Source organism: Triturus cristatus, chromosome 3_1, assembly GCF_964204655.1.
Source record: "Triturus cristatus chromosome 3_1, aTriCri1.1, whole genome shotgun sequence".
NCBI classification, from domain to species: domain Eukaryota; kingdom Metazoa; phylum Chordata; class Amphibia; order Caudata; family Salamandridae; genus Triturus; species Triturus cristatus.
In genome coordinates, this window is record NC_140583.1 from 821,531,709 (window position 1) to 821,549,711 (window position 18,003).

An 18,003-nucleotide genomic window follows, 5' to 3' on the forward strand; every position below is an offset into this window, starting at 1 on the left:
TTCATACCCGCTCCGCATACACTCCAAATTCCGTTTTACAGCATTACACCATTATCGCTCATGCACCCTGTGGTTTCTTTTCCAAGTTCTTCAGCCCATCCTCATTATTCATTGGGTCCCCTTCATCGTTTTAGGATACTTCAGGAGACAAGACACAGCAACACGTAGCTGAAGAATTCTGGTATTTTACATAATTATGAGCCAGTGCAATTCCCTCCTAGCCAGAAGAGGTCCTTGCAGGTAACAGCAGTGGGGCTGCGTGGGGGGGGGGGGATTTCGGGGAACAATGCAGAGGGAAAATTAAATAAATAATTAAATTTCCCTCTGCATCGTCCCTCGAAATCACCCCCATTGCGGCCCTAACGCTGTTACCAGCACGGACTGCGGCTGCACCTAGCCTATTGTTTGTGCAGGAACTGAACCTTGGTTTCATTCATGTACTAAAATTTCAATATATCTGAAGATTGCTACCTGTTTTTTGTCCTGCTACTATTGCTATTGTCTAAATAAGAATGCCACCAGTTTTTGTTCCCATCCTGCTACAACTGCTTATGTCTTTAGTTGATAAACTCAAATAAAAATTGTTTAATCATGGGACAGTTATTCATTTTCAAAAACCTTCCATGACCATATAGTGGAACAAGACCAAAGGCAGAGTTCGTTTGTCGGTTTGTGGAGCTCTGAGGTGACTTGCGGTGTCCTTGTCGAATGCACCAGGGGGTACTTTACCCCATATAATACATGGTTACACCATCACCTTTTCCACAAAACACTTAAACCCTTGGTGCCTAGCTCTTTCATATAAAAGAAAGAACATTTTGCAAACATTGGGAATAAAAATAAAACCTCTAGTGTAAAATTAAACACATCAAAAATCTGTTTGATATTTGTTGCAAACAGATTTAATGAAACCTGCAGTAGCTCAGAATGTGTAGAAACATGCAGAAAGATTCTAATGAGTGCAAAAAATAAACATAATCTCCCTGTTTGTCATTGTAAGCTATTAAAATAGAGAAGAAGAAAGAAAAGCAACATTTGTTTTAGTTGCTTTAAACTGATGCTTCAATTATATTCCATGAGACAGAGAGAGAGAGAGAGCGAGCGAGAGCGAGCGAGAGCGAGCGAGCGAGAGAGAGAGAGAGAGAGAGAGAGAGAGAGAGAGAGAGAGAGAGAGAGAGATCGGTTGACACCAGGATGATGAACGGGAGGAAGCACATTGAGGATGGGGAAATCAGAGGATGGGGAAGAAGAGAGGAAAGAGAGAAGAGCCTGGAAAGAAAGGTTCATAGGACTGTGACAGTTAGGAAAGGAAAAAGGTCATAGATAAAGAAGAAAATATTTACCCTAAAAGGTCTCTTTGAGCATCTGTCTGGTGACACAGTATGCCATGAGAGTATGCAAGGAAATATCCTTTTTGAGGTCCTTGTAACTGTTTCAGATCCCATTAATGGACTAGAGGTGATGGAAGGATGCTTGCAAAAAGTCTAACCACTTTCAAAATCTTGGGATAAGATTTCAACCCATCGTTTTTTTTCCCAACAAGGGAAAAGGCCTATACCAACCGATATAGCCTGAGGCAGAAGGGCTATAAGGCTACTAGAACATGCCACCCACTAATGGTAGAATGTACTAAATTAACAAGCATTGGCATAGCCAATAGGTCTCGCCTTTGGGACCTTATAAGTGGTTAGCCATGCAACAGTTGCATAACTAAATACTTATAAGGTCCCAAAAGCGAGACCTATTGGCTATGAAAGTGATCGCGATCATGATCAAACATCAAATCGGTCGTGGGGCCGCGAAAGTGAAAGTAATCGCGGTAAAGCCGGGCGCGCGCGCCCGCTCACATGCACTGTAGCTCTAGGCTGGCCTGGTAGCACTTTTTGGAGGCCTCTCAATAAGTCTCGCCAGACCAGCGCATGCGCTGGGTCAGGCGAGACCTAAAAAGGGCGAAACATGAAGAGAAACATTGGAATGTTGGAGCTCTGGGCTTATAGTAGCCATTTTAATCCAGGAGTTACTCCATTGCTTTCAAATGATCTCTCAACATTCCAATGTTCTAATAATAAACACCCTGTTCGAGGGACAATAGGAACAACTATGCTCCAGGTAGAAGCTGGGAGCTCCAAAAAGGGCTAGAATTGTAATAGTCTCCTTTCAGTAACAGATCATGCACTTGTGGAAAATAGTAGAAAGATATCTGACTGTTGTGGAAACTACATGGTTCCTTGGGCAAGAAAGAGCTTGTTGAGCCTTGTGCCTGCCAAGATACCAAATGCTTGTTGGGTTGACTATGGGGCCATAGTGGGGCCAAACTCCAAAATCCTGAGCACCTTCTAATTCCCCTCTGGGGTCTCTGTCCTTTAATTCACCTCTTTTACTTCAATTGCTTCCCTTTCATTACTTTGAGAGCAACTTTACTTTGTCTGCACTTACTAAGTTGCGCTATGGCTTTGCCTAAAGAGACTTTTAAGGTAAGCATAGTTTATCTTTGAGGTTAAAAAATATTTGCTAATTGATTAAAAAATGTTATTAAAATTCATTAAGAAAAAGGGTTAGAATAAAGGTACTTAATATATAAAATTATAAAATGTAACTATAAAAATGTCTAAACGAGACCCTTGTTCCACAGGGTAACTGAGCATAGCAAGCAAGTTCACCCTTAGAGAACGAGACTTGGGATGTTTGATTTTTCCACAAAATAACATTTTAAAGCAATTGGGCAGAAACAGGACATTTTGTTGAAAAAATAAAATACATTGACTATAAGGTTATTGGGGTTACGTGCAATTCAGAAAAAAACAAGGGAAATATTGCAATACTGTAGGGTCTGCCAAAGTACCCAGAGGCATCATCTCTCCAAAGCAGAAAGCCAGGAACTTCCCTGTAAAATGATGTGCCAGGTACATAAAGTCAGATGCACACCAGGCAATTGTCTGTGCCTCAGGAAATTTGTGTCTATGAGATACAATGTGCCCCATAGAAACACGCAGACATAAAATCCTTTTTGAAAGGAACAACAGTAACTTTAAATTCCATGCCAGGGCATCATGCTGGTCATTGGTCTTGTGCCAGTCAGACATTTATGAAAACTTTATATAGTACTAATACGCTCTCAGATGAGTGAAGCGGTTAAAGAATGCCAGTACTTCTCAAAATGGCAGTCAGGCAGGGGAAGGAATTGATGCTAAACAAGGTCAGAGCTGCATGTTGCAAAGCAGACAACTACATACATGCCAGCCCTCCCAATTCAGGCGGGAAACTGCTGATTTCAAGGCTAGTCTCCTGCCCCCCGAACCCCATTCCTCGGAGGGCTTCAGACGCTACTGGCACTGGTCTTGTGCGACTCGAATTATGCACTGCCAGTAACAGGCAAGTGTACAACATTTTTGTCACGCTCTCTCTGCCTGCCATAGCGATTTCTCTGTGCTCGTGACAGGTAAGGAAAAAATATACATTTGCATTTCTGATATCCGATCTTGCAGCAGCATAAGTACATGCCAATAGAGCGATGCAGGCCGCAATAGAAATCAATGATAGAAATACATTCTCCCGAGTTTCTTTTTTAAATCTCCCACTTTCCACTTTCCTCTTTTTTTTTTTTTTTTTCATAGCGCGAACTCGACCCGAAGGTATTGGAGCGCTTTACATGAGCACCGTATTTACATTAAGCATTCAGGCACGGGGAGATTAAGTGATTTGTTGCCCAGAATCACAGGATGTGGTCGCGACCTCGAGGCTCGAACCCTGGTTTCCAGCACCAAAGTCGGCAGTTTAATGTTGACATGTATGCAATTATGTGAGGGTCTGCTACGGATGCAAGGAGTGTGGTACAGGGCAATTGGGCTGCTGCAAGATGCATTTGAAACATGTTCAGGTTTCAGACTTTAGGTTATCTCTTAGGTGACTGGTATTACAATGATTCTACGGGTCACCGATATGTAAACATCACTGCTATGTCAAAAAGCAGATTGCTTGGGTATGTAAAGCACCACTGTAGTGCCAGAACCCCCACACTGCCCTGGTAAGGTAAACCACCCTTGTGATACCATAAACCAAACTTCCCAAATATGTTAAGCATTATTGCAATGTAAACATCCGCATTTCCCTGGTTGGTACAGAATCATGCCAACTTCACTTTGCCCAGGTATGTACTGCTTCATTGCCAGATCAGAGTCTGCATTGCATGGGCATGAGAAGCAACAGTGCCATGCCAGGAGCCGCATTTCCAAGTTCTATTAAACCCATCCCTCAGGCAGACGCCATGGCCCCGCTGCTATTGACTCCATCTCCCATGTTGTCTCCACGCCCTTTCTATCCTTACCCCAGAGGCTTGGACTGAGCTGGTACCAAGAGCTTCTGTGCGGGAGCTGCGCATGCCTGGAATGCTGGGGCTTTCCAACTAGGACTTGGCCAGAGAGACAGCTGCTTAGCATGTAGCTTCCTTATTTCACAGTACTTGTGTTTTCACTCTTAGTGGGAGGTGTCATGTTGAAAGCCAAGTACAGGATTAGGCATTCATAAAAAGAGAAGCAGTGGGCACGTTTTATGAATTCTTTGTTCTTGGCAGATTAGTATGTTATTGTATGTTATCAGTGTATTTATAGCACGCTAGTCTGCTGGCAGCCGGGGGGGGGGGGGGGGGGGGTTACTCGAAGAGCCAGGATTCAGTGCGTAATTCGAGCCGGTGGTTGCCGGTGGGGCCACCGGCACTTATTTTTGAGGCCGGCACGTATTTTCCCCCATCGGATATTTACCAAGTGCGCGAGAGAGAAAACACACAGATGGGAAAGACGGAGGAAGAGAAAGACGGCCAAGACATCACAAAGGGAGAAAGCTGAAACCAGCAAGAGTGAGATAAAGGGGCAGTTCTGGTAGTGGATTAAATCCGCATGAGGGGATTTAATACTACCAGCCTTGGTACTCGTGATGCACCACATTTAATTGCTCCAGATGCGAGCTTCTCAGTAGAGCTCCTGCAGTCTTTCTTTTGGGACTCGAGCACTGCAGGTCTTTAGCTTCTCGCAAAAGTCAAGAAGAGAGGAGGCGGCTCGGATGTGTTGTGGGAGGTCAATTCATGCTTCAGGAGCCAGGAATGAGAGGGAGCACCCCCTGCTCTGCTTTTGTGTATGCGTGGGATGTGTGCTAGTGAGAGACCGGCAGAGCGCAGGTGTCTGAAAAGTTGGTGGAAATGATGGCTGCTATTCGGGCAGGCCGGGCCTGCGTTGTTGAATGCTTTGTAGGTCTGGGCGAGGAGGTTGAAGTAAGCTTACTTGTGTATCTGGAGCCAGTGAAGTTTCCTGAGGTGTGATGTGGGCTCGGCATGGAGGTTAAGGACTAGTCTGCCTGCTGCAGTCTTCTTGTAAGCTGGTTGATTATCCCTGCGTACAATTTGTTCGCATAGTCTTGCCTGCTGGTGATAAGGGCTTGGGTGGTAATTTTCTTGGTGTTTTCTGTCAGCCACTTGAAGATTTTCTTCAGCTTTCTTCGGGTGTTGAAGGAGGACGAGGCCACTTTGTTGACTTGGGCAGCCATGTCCAGTTTGTTGTTTATGATGATCAACACTAATGGGCAGGCTCACGCAACATGACCAGTGTCTGAATCCTTCTTTGTTCTTTCAGGAACTGCCCCTAACTTTCCCTGCCCTGGATACTTTCTGGTTTTCTGTGAAAACCCCAGGCAGTGGCCAGTGTAATCTAACCCACCGGGTCCTACCCGTACTCCATACCTCCCTTCTTCTTCTGCTGGAAATGACATTGCAAATTTCATATCACATCTCAGTCGGTCTGCAGGGTCAAGTGATAGGGTGCCTTGACCATCTTTGATCCCATAGGGGTCAATTCCGATCTCAGTCAGAAGGGATCCGAATTGGATTTAGCTTTGCCTAAACCGATCCGGAGCCTTTGTTTCTTAACGACTCGTTCCCAATTTCAAACGACCAAGTAAGATGCCTAGAAACCCTTAGCACTGTCCGAATCGGTTCCGTAAGGCCTCCGGAGAGATACAGCCTTTCCGGAGCTGATTCGTACAGCTCTATGGACTTGGTTTCCGAGCGAGCAAGTACAATGAACGATTCAGACAGTCTTTCCGATACGGTTTGCCTGGAACAAAAAGGCTGCTGGAATCAGTCTTTGGGGGCCCGTAGGAGGCCCCCCTTCACCCAGGTCCTCCGAATTGGGCCTGTGGGGGTACCCATGGGTCCCCTCTTCCCAATTATGCACAGTGTGGCAGGCACCATGGGGTGCCCACCACAGGGTGTACAATTATCCCCATCCACCCCTTTTGTCAATGGGAGCCTGTGTACGCGTTAGGTACACAGGATCCCATTGAAGCCAATGAGAGCCCGACCGAATCGTATCCGGATGAATCGTACTCATTCAGTCAAACTCTCCTGATCCGAGTCTCACAGAATCTCTCTATCATGCATTTGGCTTGTGCCCACAGGGGAGTATTCTTCTGTGTTCTGTGGCCTGCTGGGTGAGAAACTTGAAAGTCCCCACTGATGAATGATGGTTCTATTTTCTGACTTAACGGTTTGTGGGATGCCATGTGCTACACAAATGTCATCTATAGACATAGTCGTGGTCATTTTTGCTGGTGAATGTCATGATTTTTACAAGTGGAAGTCAGGAGAAGTCATACATGAGCCCTGGAAGGTATTTACCAGTCGTCATGGTGTTAAATAAAAGTCATTTTCTCAGCCAACTCAAAGTGTGGAAAATGTTTATTAACAAAAAGTAAAGAAATTAGTAATCGCAAAATCAACTAACTTTGCTTCCCCATCACAACGTTTTTGAGCAGCTAATGGTAACACGGCTAGAATTTGCCTTTCTTTTTAACATTTTCATCTTAAAGATATAGGAAGAAGTCACATGATTGAGAGTGAAAGTTTGCATAACATGAGCTGAGGCAGCTGCTACCTGTTCCTCATGAAAAATGTATTGAAATGTTGAGAAGGAGGTCCATGGCAAAGACTTATCTGCTAAGCTAACAGAATTCTAACTTTCTCCTGTACTCAGTAGCTGCCGCAGGCAGGGTAAATCAGTGCAGGCAGCGCAGAGGGTGTGGGGGGAATAAAAAATATAAAAACAAACAAAACTTACCTGCAGCTTGAAGTCCGCGGCCTCGCTGCCTCCGCAACTCCAATGCTCACACAGGTTCCCAGACACCTCTGCGCCAATCCAGATGCTACTCTCATATTGGTATTAACCAACATGAGAGAATCTTAGGGATTGAGCGGAGAGGGCTGGTTCCACGCTCCAGCAGGGACTGGGATCCTCTGCTCCTGAGCCTGCCGATATCTCCAAGCAATAGCCTGGAGATATCCAAGTGCACATGTCGGTTTGGCCAGCAGTGGATGGCCAGCCAAACCGGCATGCGTACTGGCAGTGTGTGCCCTGAGCCCACCACTCCTCCAGCTCTTAATGACCCCACCCTCAATACTCAGCTGCGGGAGTGAAATAAATTGATAGCAAAGCTGTTTTATTTTACATACGTCTGCTGGTGCGTCAGTGGGGCGGCGCTCCCTTGCCATAACAGAGGAGCCGCTCCTGCACTTACTAGTGCCAAAGCAACAACGAGGTTTAGGCTCTTACGCATAAGAAGCCCTGCACATATTGGTATGACATAGGAGCCCATTGCACATGCAGTTACAAAACTGCATAGCTGATGCACAGGCAGTATTCTAATAACCAAAATACTATTCATACGTTTACATCCCCTTTCTTTTGTACTTTAAGGGGCAAATCTATCTTGTAACAATCAATAAATTAATTCAACAAGAATTTTGCTAATTTTTCCATCATTAGATTCTTTGTTAGTTTTATCATCAGTGGTAAGCAGATATGCCTGGGCAATGCCTTTATTGGAACTGATTAAATGAATAATGCACATTATTATTTATATCAACATGTAGTGTGTTAGCAAAATCAGCACTACATCAAGACTTATTCAAAGATTGTAATTCCACATTTCCCAAATGGGCTGGTAAGCCAGGACTATAGCCCTCCTGGGTGTAACCTTACTTAATGTGCTCTATCTGTTCAGGAATACAAAGAGAAGTATTAGGGATGAATGAACAACACTCAGATCTGACAACAGCACACATTCCCACCTTACAGCAAGAACGATGCTCTCAGACCACCCTATGCTGCAGGATTGTGCTTCTTGGGGAATACAATTGAATTGATCATCAATCAACCCTAAGCAAATGGCTGTGGCATTGGCAACTCCTTTGAATGTTTTAGCTTTCAATCTAGTTCCAAGGATAGCCTGACACACCATACATAGGAAACAGAATTCAGAAGAATCTATTCTGAGATGCTTCACGGCATCATCAGTGACATTGGAGATGATGCTCAGCTGAGTGTCTAATAGCAGTAACCACATAGCCCGGATAAAAAACTCCAGTGCCACTGTAGGGTAACCAGGAATAAACATTCTTAGCACAGATGAAATGAGCATACTCCTCTCAGAATCAGCATTTGCAGCACAGCTTGCCTGTGGGAAAATGGAAATTAAAGGGGTTTATGTAGTCAGGTGTGGTGTTTGGGATTGTAGAAGTCATCCACATCACATTGGATTTGAAAGAGAGTGTCAGCATGTTCAGGCGAGGAGTGTCTGTGAAAGTACAGATCAAGGCATATTTAATCTTTGCTGAGGGGAGCACCAATCAAAGGCATACCCACTGAACATTGGTGGGCAAATGGGCAAATTGAGTAACAGGAAAGGTTTACTTCCTGGCTGCATGTGTAAAAGCAAGTGGGAACACCGCTCGGTGGCTCCTCTCAAGGACAAGCGCAGTGCTGTTTTGCTTTACACTAGCACTCCAATCAATTTTCCAGAGATATCCCACAAGAAGACAGAGAGCAGAAGCTGCAGCAAAAAGAACTGCCCATACCCACAGTAGGTAACGGTGGGAGCTGGTTGTTCACCTCACACAGCAGTGATAGCGCCATAGAGAAGGAAAGGCAACCTGCGGAACGCCCTCAAAAACTGCAGGAAGTCATGAAGAAGGTCCACTTGTTGTGCGAAGTCCCGGAGCAGGTCTCGAAACAGGAGGGATTATAGGAACAGCAGAACTGATGTCTGGCCGGGCAGGTGAACACTTGCAATGCGCTGAGTGGATTCAGGTGGGCAGCCCATGATACGCGACAGCAGTGTCAGTAATCAGCAGCATTTGGTAGAGGTCCTTCCTCTGAGCCTGCACACAGGTCTTCTGCTGGTGTAACTCCACATACACCCACTTGCCAGGCTTCAAGTTGTTGCAAGGATTACATGGGCACTCTAGGAGGACAGCTTGAACCTGAGAGCAGAAATTGCACCAACAGTGAATCAGATCACCTGCAGTACTGAAAGAAAACATCATCATTCAACTATATGTTTAGATCAGCAGGTGGGTCAGGCATGTCGGAGGACAGTGTCACGGGTCGACTCATAACTATTTCAAGGGGCTTCAGTCTAATTTTATGAGGAGTAGACCGAATTGACCAGAGGTCTGAGAGTAGAGCATCAGGCCTTTTGAGTTCAGTCTCAGAACATATTTTTGCTATTTTTTTCTTAAAAGTGGCGCTGGTGCATTCAACTTACGTCTGCAGACTTGGGGTGATATGCACAGGGAAAGTGTTGATGTATCTCTAATGCTTTGCAAAACCCCAAACCTACAGAGAAAATGAAGTGTGGGCCTGATTGCTCCCGAGCTGCAGGAGAGCTCTGAAACAGGGAGCTACCTTCTTGGTAACTGTAATGGCATCTATTCGGGTGCAGGGATAAGCCTCCACCTATCCGAACAGCATAAAGACAATCACAAGTATGTATGAGTATGGCCCACATCTGGGCACCTAGATAAAATCCATCCTCAAAAAGACAGACTAACCTAAAGGAGGGTAATGTCAGCAGGGGTGGTTTCATCCCCTTTCCAAAACTGTAGGCTTGACAAGTGTCACAAGCGTGACAGTAATTTTGAGCGACAGAAGGGAGGAAAGGTGCAATATGGTATGATAGGTGTGAGAAGTTGGCCTGGTTTATGCTGTCCACTAGTTATAGTGGACACCTTGCACCAGTCCAAACAACCCTTATTAATGATTAGGTTTAAGACAACCTTTATTGAAAGCTTTCCTAGTGGTAGCTATGGAGAGCAGCCTTCAGGCTAAGTCTTGAAGGAATGTAAAGCAGGTTGATTTACCAGATTATAACCTCTTGAATGACCAAATAAAAGGAGAACCACACAAGGTATATAAATATAAAATATATGTATTTATTACTAAACACTCTCTACTAACCTCTTTATGAGATTAGAGAGCAAGGCACACACACAGTTCTAAAACAAAATTAAAGAGCACAAGATACAATGGGCCCCAGGATGAGATCGAACCATGTATTAAGAAAGTGGCATAATAACCATGACTTGACTAGACACAGTGCCTAGAGCATGTAGAATCGCTGGGACCCCAAGGAACCACCCAAGGTAGTAACACAGGGGACCCACGGGACGCGTGCAGTGTGAGAACACAGTCACAAGCTCCGTACAATTCTATGGGAAAGTCGCGGTTGGAATTTTAAAGATTAAGGACACTTAGGAGAGGATTTGGAGCAAACCCTTTTAGACTTAGAAGGTTCTAAGGCCAGCACCCAAGGGAGCACCGGAGTACTCGTGTTACCTAACCCAGGGAAGCCAGGTGCATAAGTGTCAAATGGTGTCGGAAATCTTCGCTGTCTTCAATGGAGAGTTGCTGCAAAGTGCTGCTGCCATGGAAAGGAAAAGTGTCCGGTGTGATCCAAGCCTGGATCGAAGATGTGAAGAACCTGAAAGCAGAGGGGACAGAGTCTGGGTCACTTGCCAGTGACCAGCGGCACGATAGACCAATGCCCACCGATGTCGGGTGTTTCAGGTGCGATGAGGTGAAGCTTGACTCCACTTCCACGGGGACCAGGAGGCATCGATGATGACCACAGTCTGCAGGCAAGCTGTCCCATGAAGGATGTCGAGTGCTGGGGGATCGGTGTCCGGATTGGAGACCAACAACTTGGCAACGGCAACCCACGCGGTGAGAGTAAAACAGCTTTGGTGTGGACCAGCAAGGTCCTGTGGACTCCCCAAGCGATGGAGAGTCAGGGCACGTCTGGAGCAACCAGGTAAGCCTGTTGAAAGTCAAAGTACCCTTCTCAGGGACCCACAAGTTGACGGACAAGGGATCGCGAAGGGACCTCGAGAGGAATCACTACATACCAGCTCACGGGTCACTCGAGGAGTGTAGGCCAGTAATCTTCGGTGGAATCACTGCGCGGGGTCTGGACTACAAGTAGCCCAAAGCACAGCCTCAGGGATTGCCAAGAAGCATATGCTGCTGCAAATGTGCCAGTGTCCAGGGGCTCGGGTTGCATGGTCCCCACGAGGGATTTGGATCTCAGGATTGCTGAGAGCACCGATCAGCCTCGGGGAAGCTTGGAAACCCACCTCCTGTGTTGCAAAGTCTTCGGAGTCCTTCAGGAGCTGCGTAGTTGCAAACCAGACAGATGCGTCTTTGGTGCCTGCCTTTCAGGGAAGTAACTCCTTTACTCCAAGGGAGATTCTTCGGTCATCCAATGTTGTGTAGATAGTAGAAGTTCTGGGATTCTGTAGCATAGTTTCGTCCAGGTACATCTAAAGTCCTGTAGGGGTTCCTACTTTATACCCAAGGAAGGGGTGGGACAAATTCTGGGGACCCACCTATGGGAGGGTCAGGACAAAGGGGTGGCTACACCCATATCCTTTGTCCAGTTTCGCGCCAGAGCAGGGGCTGGTAGCCCCTGCAACCGGTTTGAGCTAGCTGGACTATGCACAGGGACACCAAATGTGCCCCCAGTGCAGACTTCAAAGCACTCTTGGAGTGCACCCACCCAGCCCCAATACACTAAAGCCTCTCTGGGAGGTGGTCACACCTCCCTGAGATAGGAAACCTATTGTCCAGGCCTCCCCTGCCGGAGTTTCATCCAGCAGCAGGAGGGCAGACTCGTGTCTTTGGCTGGCAGCATCCATTTTGTCATGCCAGGGCTCTGTTAGCTGGTACCGGGGATACCGGTGCTGTCATGTCTCTCCCTCTAGTAGGGTGGGATCATACTCCCACACCAGTTACTGGTGTGGAGGTATTATTCCAAGTTGTTTGACACCAAACACAACATGTTTCCGTGCAGTCATTCCAAAGTTAGTATTTACCGCGAGGTTATAATGCACTTAAGAGTATATAGTTTGGCTGCATCACAAACAACCCCGGAATAAAGGTTCCGAAGGCTGCAGAGAGGCTCTGCTCATGCATGGGCACCCTCTCACATAAAACCCAGCACCCTGCCTTCAGGATTGTTAAGGCCTGTCATAGGGGTGACTGATAGGTTTATATATGCAGTGATATGGATAGATATAGGGAACCTATATCTAAGTAAGGGGTGCATACACCACCTAACACAGGCTGCTGTAGCATACCTGTGGTGTCATTTTAAATGTTCTCCCAGGGGTGGCATAATACATGCTGCAGCCCCTGAGATGCCTCTGGGTACCTATGCCCTAGGTACATATTATACTATATACTAGGGACTTATAAGGGTACCCCAGAATCCAATCTGTGGTGTACCTAAAGTACATGCAGTCAGTTTTAGGGAGAATGCAGATAGATTGGGGTCCTGATTAGCAGGACCTCAGTCAAACTAAGTCGAAAACCAGCAAAACACCAGGCAAAAAGTGGGGGTAACCATGGAGTCACATTCCACCTTCCTACAATAGGTAACTTCATCAAAGGGTTTACTTTGATCTTAACGGGTTCAACGGTTGCAATGTAACCAACAAAATTTGCACCGGTAGACCATAACTTAGAAAACATTTATTCAATGAGTTTAATCAGCTTATCTGGGTTATGATAACTGCATTCAATAGAAGATAAACTTGATTTCCAGAGAATTGCCAAATCAAGTAGTACAGAAAACAGTGTTTTTCCGATTGCAAACAGATCTTTTCCTAACAGGTATCCAGGGGTTATAGGTCTTACTAAGAAGGCTTGTTTATCAGTGATGTGAAATATGGTTATGCCGACTGAGTTAATAACAAGCCAGAGAGAGATGAAGTAAGATTCAGAGGACCTTAAGGCAGACGGTCCGACACTGTATCAATAAGCATGAATTAGGCTTGCCATTATTAGTGCACTTCATCTAGGTGCCATTCTGAACAATGTGGTGCAGCTGGCACCTCTTGAGCTGTCCTAGTAATCTGGGTACTGATCTTGAGTAATTTGAACAATTTATTTTTATTTATTTTAGGAGTTTTATATAGCGCTAGCCAGACCTGAAGGTATTTGAGCGCTTTACAGCATGAACCACTCTTAGGATACATTAAGCATTTTAGTATATACAATGACTCATGACGCATCGCATAATATCGTTGTAGAGTGCAGAATGTCACTCGTAAGGTAAGTTATCACAGTAGAATGTACAGAGAACATATGACGCCTCGCGTAAGGTCGTCGTAAAAAGCACAGTGACTCACAATGGGATTCGACCGGGGAGGGGGGGAGGGAGGTAGTCATGGAGAATGAAGTAGAGGTAATTGATGACAAAGTGTCTGAGTGCTACTTTGGCTTGTCTTCGACGGCTAGTTTGCAGCTATCCATTTGGGAGAGATCGGTTGAGGAGGAGGTCTTTGAGCTGCCTTTTGAATTTTAGGTAGGAGGGGTTAGTCCTGATATGGACTGGTAAGGAGTTCCATATTTTCGGCGCACCTCCTGTGAAGGATCGAGAAGCGGTTTTTCGTTTGCGAGTTTTCGGGGGGATAAGGAGTAGAGTGTTTGTACTCCTTAGGCTTCTTGTCTGACTGGCCTTCTGGAGTTTAGCAGCCAGGTAGGCGGGTTTCCCTGTGTGCAGTGCTTTGTGCATGAGGCAGGCAGTTCTGAAGTTGGCAAGCATTTTGACTGGGAGCCATTTTAGCTTTCTGAGTGCAGGCGAGATGTGATCAAATTGTTTTACTCCGGTGACCATTCTGACTGCTGCGTTCAAAGTTGATCTGAGGGGAGCAAGATGTGATATTGCTGCTACTGTGAGGGTTGCAATCCCGTAGTCCAGTCTGGACAGTAAAGGGGATTGAGTAGCTTGTTTGAGGCCGCTCAGAGGGATAAAGGGTTTTATTTTGTCGAGTAGTTTAAGGTTGGTGAAGGCTCTCTTTGCGGTGTTCTTGATGTGTTTGCTCATGTCTAGTTTGGGGTCCAGAATGAATTCCAGTGATTTTGCAGAATTGGCTAGGGTGGGGTTGTAGTTGAGAGCATCGATGGCTTTTATCCTTTCTGTGATTTGGGGGTTCTCCTCAACAAATTCAGAGGGGTGGATTTTGCAGGGGCACAGGGAACAAGTTTAAGTCAGTCCCTCTTCCAGTGTTCCAACTGCTCACAATTAAAACATGATTAAGGCTCCCGATTTTCCGTTTAAACGGATTTTTACATATAAATACAGACGGAAAAATATTTTTCCTTTGTCTGCATTTATATGTAAAAACGGAAAAATGCCAATAAATACCTTTAACTTTGTTGTAGTCTTCGAGGCGAAGACCAGTCTGTCCGAGCGCAGGTGGGGAGAGGGCTTATCGGATTTCAGCCGAGTCAAAACAAAGGTCAATGTTAAGGGGCCATTAGGTTTCCTTTTGTTTAAGTGTCCTGGCTTGGAGCAGAGGTGGTGGGATGCACTCTGTGTGGCCTCCTCTATAACTTATAGAGGAGGCCACACAGAGTTACCTTGAAATGCTAAAAATGGGGCACCTGTTGCGCTTCCGGTCCGTTGATTACATGGCCCCAGGAGATAAAGGATGAAAGGGGCAGGGAAGATTACCTACTAAGTCTCATCTTTCAGTAAGGAGGGCTTGGAGTAGGATACGGCTATCGCAAGTGCACATAGGAGTAAAATAGGGAGAAGTGATTCTCAGCAACACGCCTGTTAGTTTGCTACCTGCAAAAATATGACAACACAATACTCGAGTTTTGTTATCCTCGAGTTTTAGAACTATTGGAGACCTGAATTATTAGTTCAGCACGAATGACAAAAAGAACTTTGGTAGCACTGGAGAGCTACTTTAAACGTACATTTATGTAAACAGTAAAACGGTTTCAACAGAGTAAAATGTTTTTCAAACAGTGTAATGTCTGGAAAATCATTTTCAGTACTCTTTTTTTTTACTTGTTACAGCCTGATTTAATAATATTATTTGCTATTGCGATAGAATAGATTGTCAGCTCTCTGGGTCACAAGTTAGTGTGGCACACCAAGTGTGGTGTGCAACGTTTAACTAATGTCTGTTTTACTCGAGTTCCTCCGTCCTATGTTCGATATGTGGTGCTCCACCGATCTCTGTTTGTTAACAAGTGTTTCTCTAATTCAGTTTCATTCTGCAGTGTCGCCTTCTCTCGCTCCGGTTTCTCTATGGGGGTCACAGACCAACATATCCTTCAGTGACACTGAAACAGAGGCGCAACTAGAGTGAAATTTTTCCAGCAATCGAATCGGCAGGAGCTCTAAGGGGTGGAGTAACAACAAAGCCTCCTGAGCAAGTACCTGTGAAGTACTCAGGTGCTGCTGTGCGTGTGCCAGGGAAACTGTCTCAGCCCCGACTGACAAACACGATGGGGAGGGAGGGGCGGAGGAGGGGGTGTAAATCAGTGCATAGGATGTGTTACATAAGACAGTGAGGCTTACAAGGCCCTTCCTAGCTCACTGTCTTATATTAGAAGGTTTGCAATTCATTAACAACAAGTAACAAAATGATCTTTTTGTTAAAAGCAGTTACCCACCTGCATACATCTATCTAAACCTATAACAACCAAGCACGCATTGCCTTTTTAAATGTGAATAAATACTAGCTGCAGCGTCTTTTTTTTGCTTGCGACAAAATAAATATGGATAAATACAGAACAAATTACCCAAAAAATAAATATGGATAAATACAGACGGAAATGTTAAAAAAATAAATACCATAAAACCGGGAGCCCTAAACATGATCCACCGAGGGACATCTCTCTCATGCCTGCAAGCCTACTCTCCACCCCTTCAGCTATCAGAGCCTCCACGGTCTGACTAGTGAGTTACCTTGTTTCTTTCTATTTTCTTTATTGTTTGCTGAATTTGTTGCAGTTGGCAATGACAATTTCGATTGATCACAGTCTTTCTAAAGCTCTTGTACTGACATCCAATGATTTGATATACTAACCAATTCAGCTAGGCCCTTTGTTTGCCATCCAGTGCTAATCATTCTTGACTGAGTTTGCACATTTGGTTACAACTCCTGCACAAAGGCAGAAATCACAGCTTCCTAAGCATGTTCTACAGAGTGTGCAATACTAAAATAACTCTCAAACACTTCTTTCAGCCTGTCTATATAATCTCCAGCGGATTCACCTTTCTTCTCCTTACAATTTGAAATTGAAATCCAATGAGTTTCGGAATCTATTCTCCGGGGTTGTCTGTGATGCAACCAGACCATATACTCTTAAGTGCATTATAACCTCACGTTAAATGCTAACTTTGGGATGGCTGCACGGAAACATGTTGTGTTTGGTGTCAAACACTTTGGAATCATACCCCCACACCAGTAACTAGTTTGGGAGTATGATCCCACCCTACTAGAGGGAGAGACATGACAGCACCGGTATCCCCGGTACCAGCTAACAGAGCCCTGGCATCACAAAATAGATGCTGCCAGCCACAGACACTAGTCTGTCCTCCTGCTGCTGGACGAAACCCCGTCAGGGGAGGCCTGGACAATACGTTTCCTGTCACAGGGAGGTGTTATCACCTCCCAGACAGGCTTTAGTGGATTGGGGCTGGGTGGGTGCACTCCAAGAGTGCTTTGAAGTCTGCACTGGGGGCACATTTGGTGTCCCTGTGCATAGTCCAGCTCAAACCGGTTGCAAGGGCTACCAGCCCCTGCTCTGGTGCGAAACTGGACAAAGGATATGGGTGTAGCCACCCCTCTTTCCTGACCCTTCCATAGGTAGGTAACCAGAGTATGTCCAACCCTTTCCTTGGGTATAAAGAAGGAACCCCTGACTACAGAACTTTAGATATCCCTGGACGAAACTCTGATACTGAATCTTGGAACTTCGACGATCTACACGACGCTAGATAACTGAAGAATCTCCCTTGGAGTAAAGGAGTTATTCCCCTGCTTGGCAGGCACCAAAGACGCAATGGTCCGGTTTGCATCTCTGAAGCTCCTGTGGACTCCAAAGAATTTTGCAAAACAGGAGGTGGATTCCCATGGTCTCTGAGGTAGATCTGTGCACTCAGCAACTCTGAGGCCTGTATCCCCCGTGGAGACCGTGCAACCCAAACCCCTGGACACCGCGACGAATTGCAGAAGCATCAGCTTAGAGGCAACCTCTGCAGCTGAGCTTTGGGTGACTTGAAACCCTGACCCCGAGCAGCATTTGCGCCAAAGATTGCCCGCCTACACTCCACGAGTGTTCCGTGAGCTGGCCCTTTGTTTTTTCTCTCGACTTCCCTTTGCAATCCCTGGTCCGTCGATTAGCGGGTCTCTGTGAAGGCAACTTTAACTCTGATTGGGCTTCCCTGGTTGCTCCAGATGTGCCCTGACTCTCCATTGCTTGGGGAGTCCCCAGGACCTTGTGGTCCGCACCGAAGCATCTTTTCTCTTTCTGCGTGGTTTGCAGTTGCCAAGGCTTGCTGTATCCTATCTGGGCACCGACACTGCAGCACTCGACATCCTTTGTGGGACAGCTCGAATCCAGCTCCTGGTTGTCCTCGACGCCTCCTGATCCTCGTGGCTGTAGAGTCAAGCTCCACCTCTTCACATCTGAAGCACCCAACATCGGTGGGCATTCGTCTATCGTGCCCCTGGTCACTGCCCAGTGACCCAGACTCTGTCCCCTCTGCTTTCAGGTTCTTCACATATTCGATCCAGGCTTGGATCTCTTCGGACACTTCTCCTCTTCACGGCAGCAGCACTTTGCAGCATCTCGCCATTGTAATCGACGAAGACGC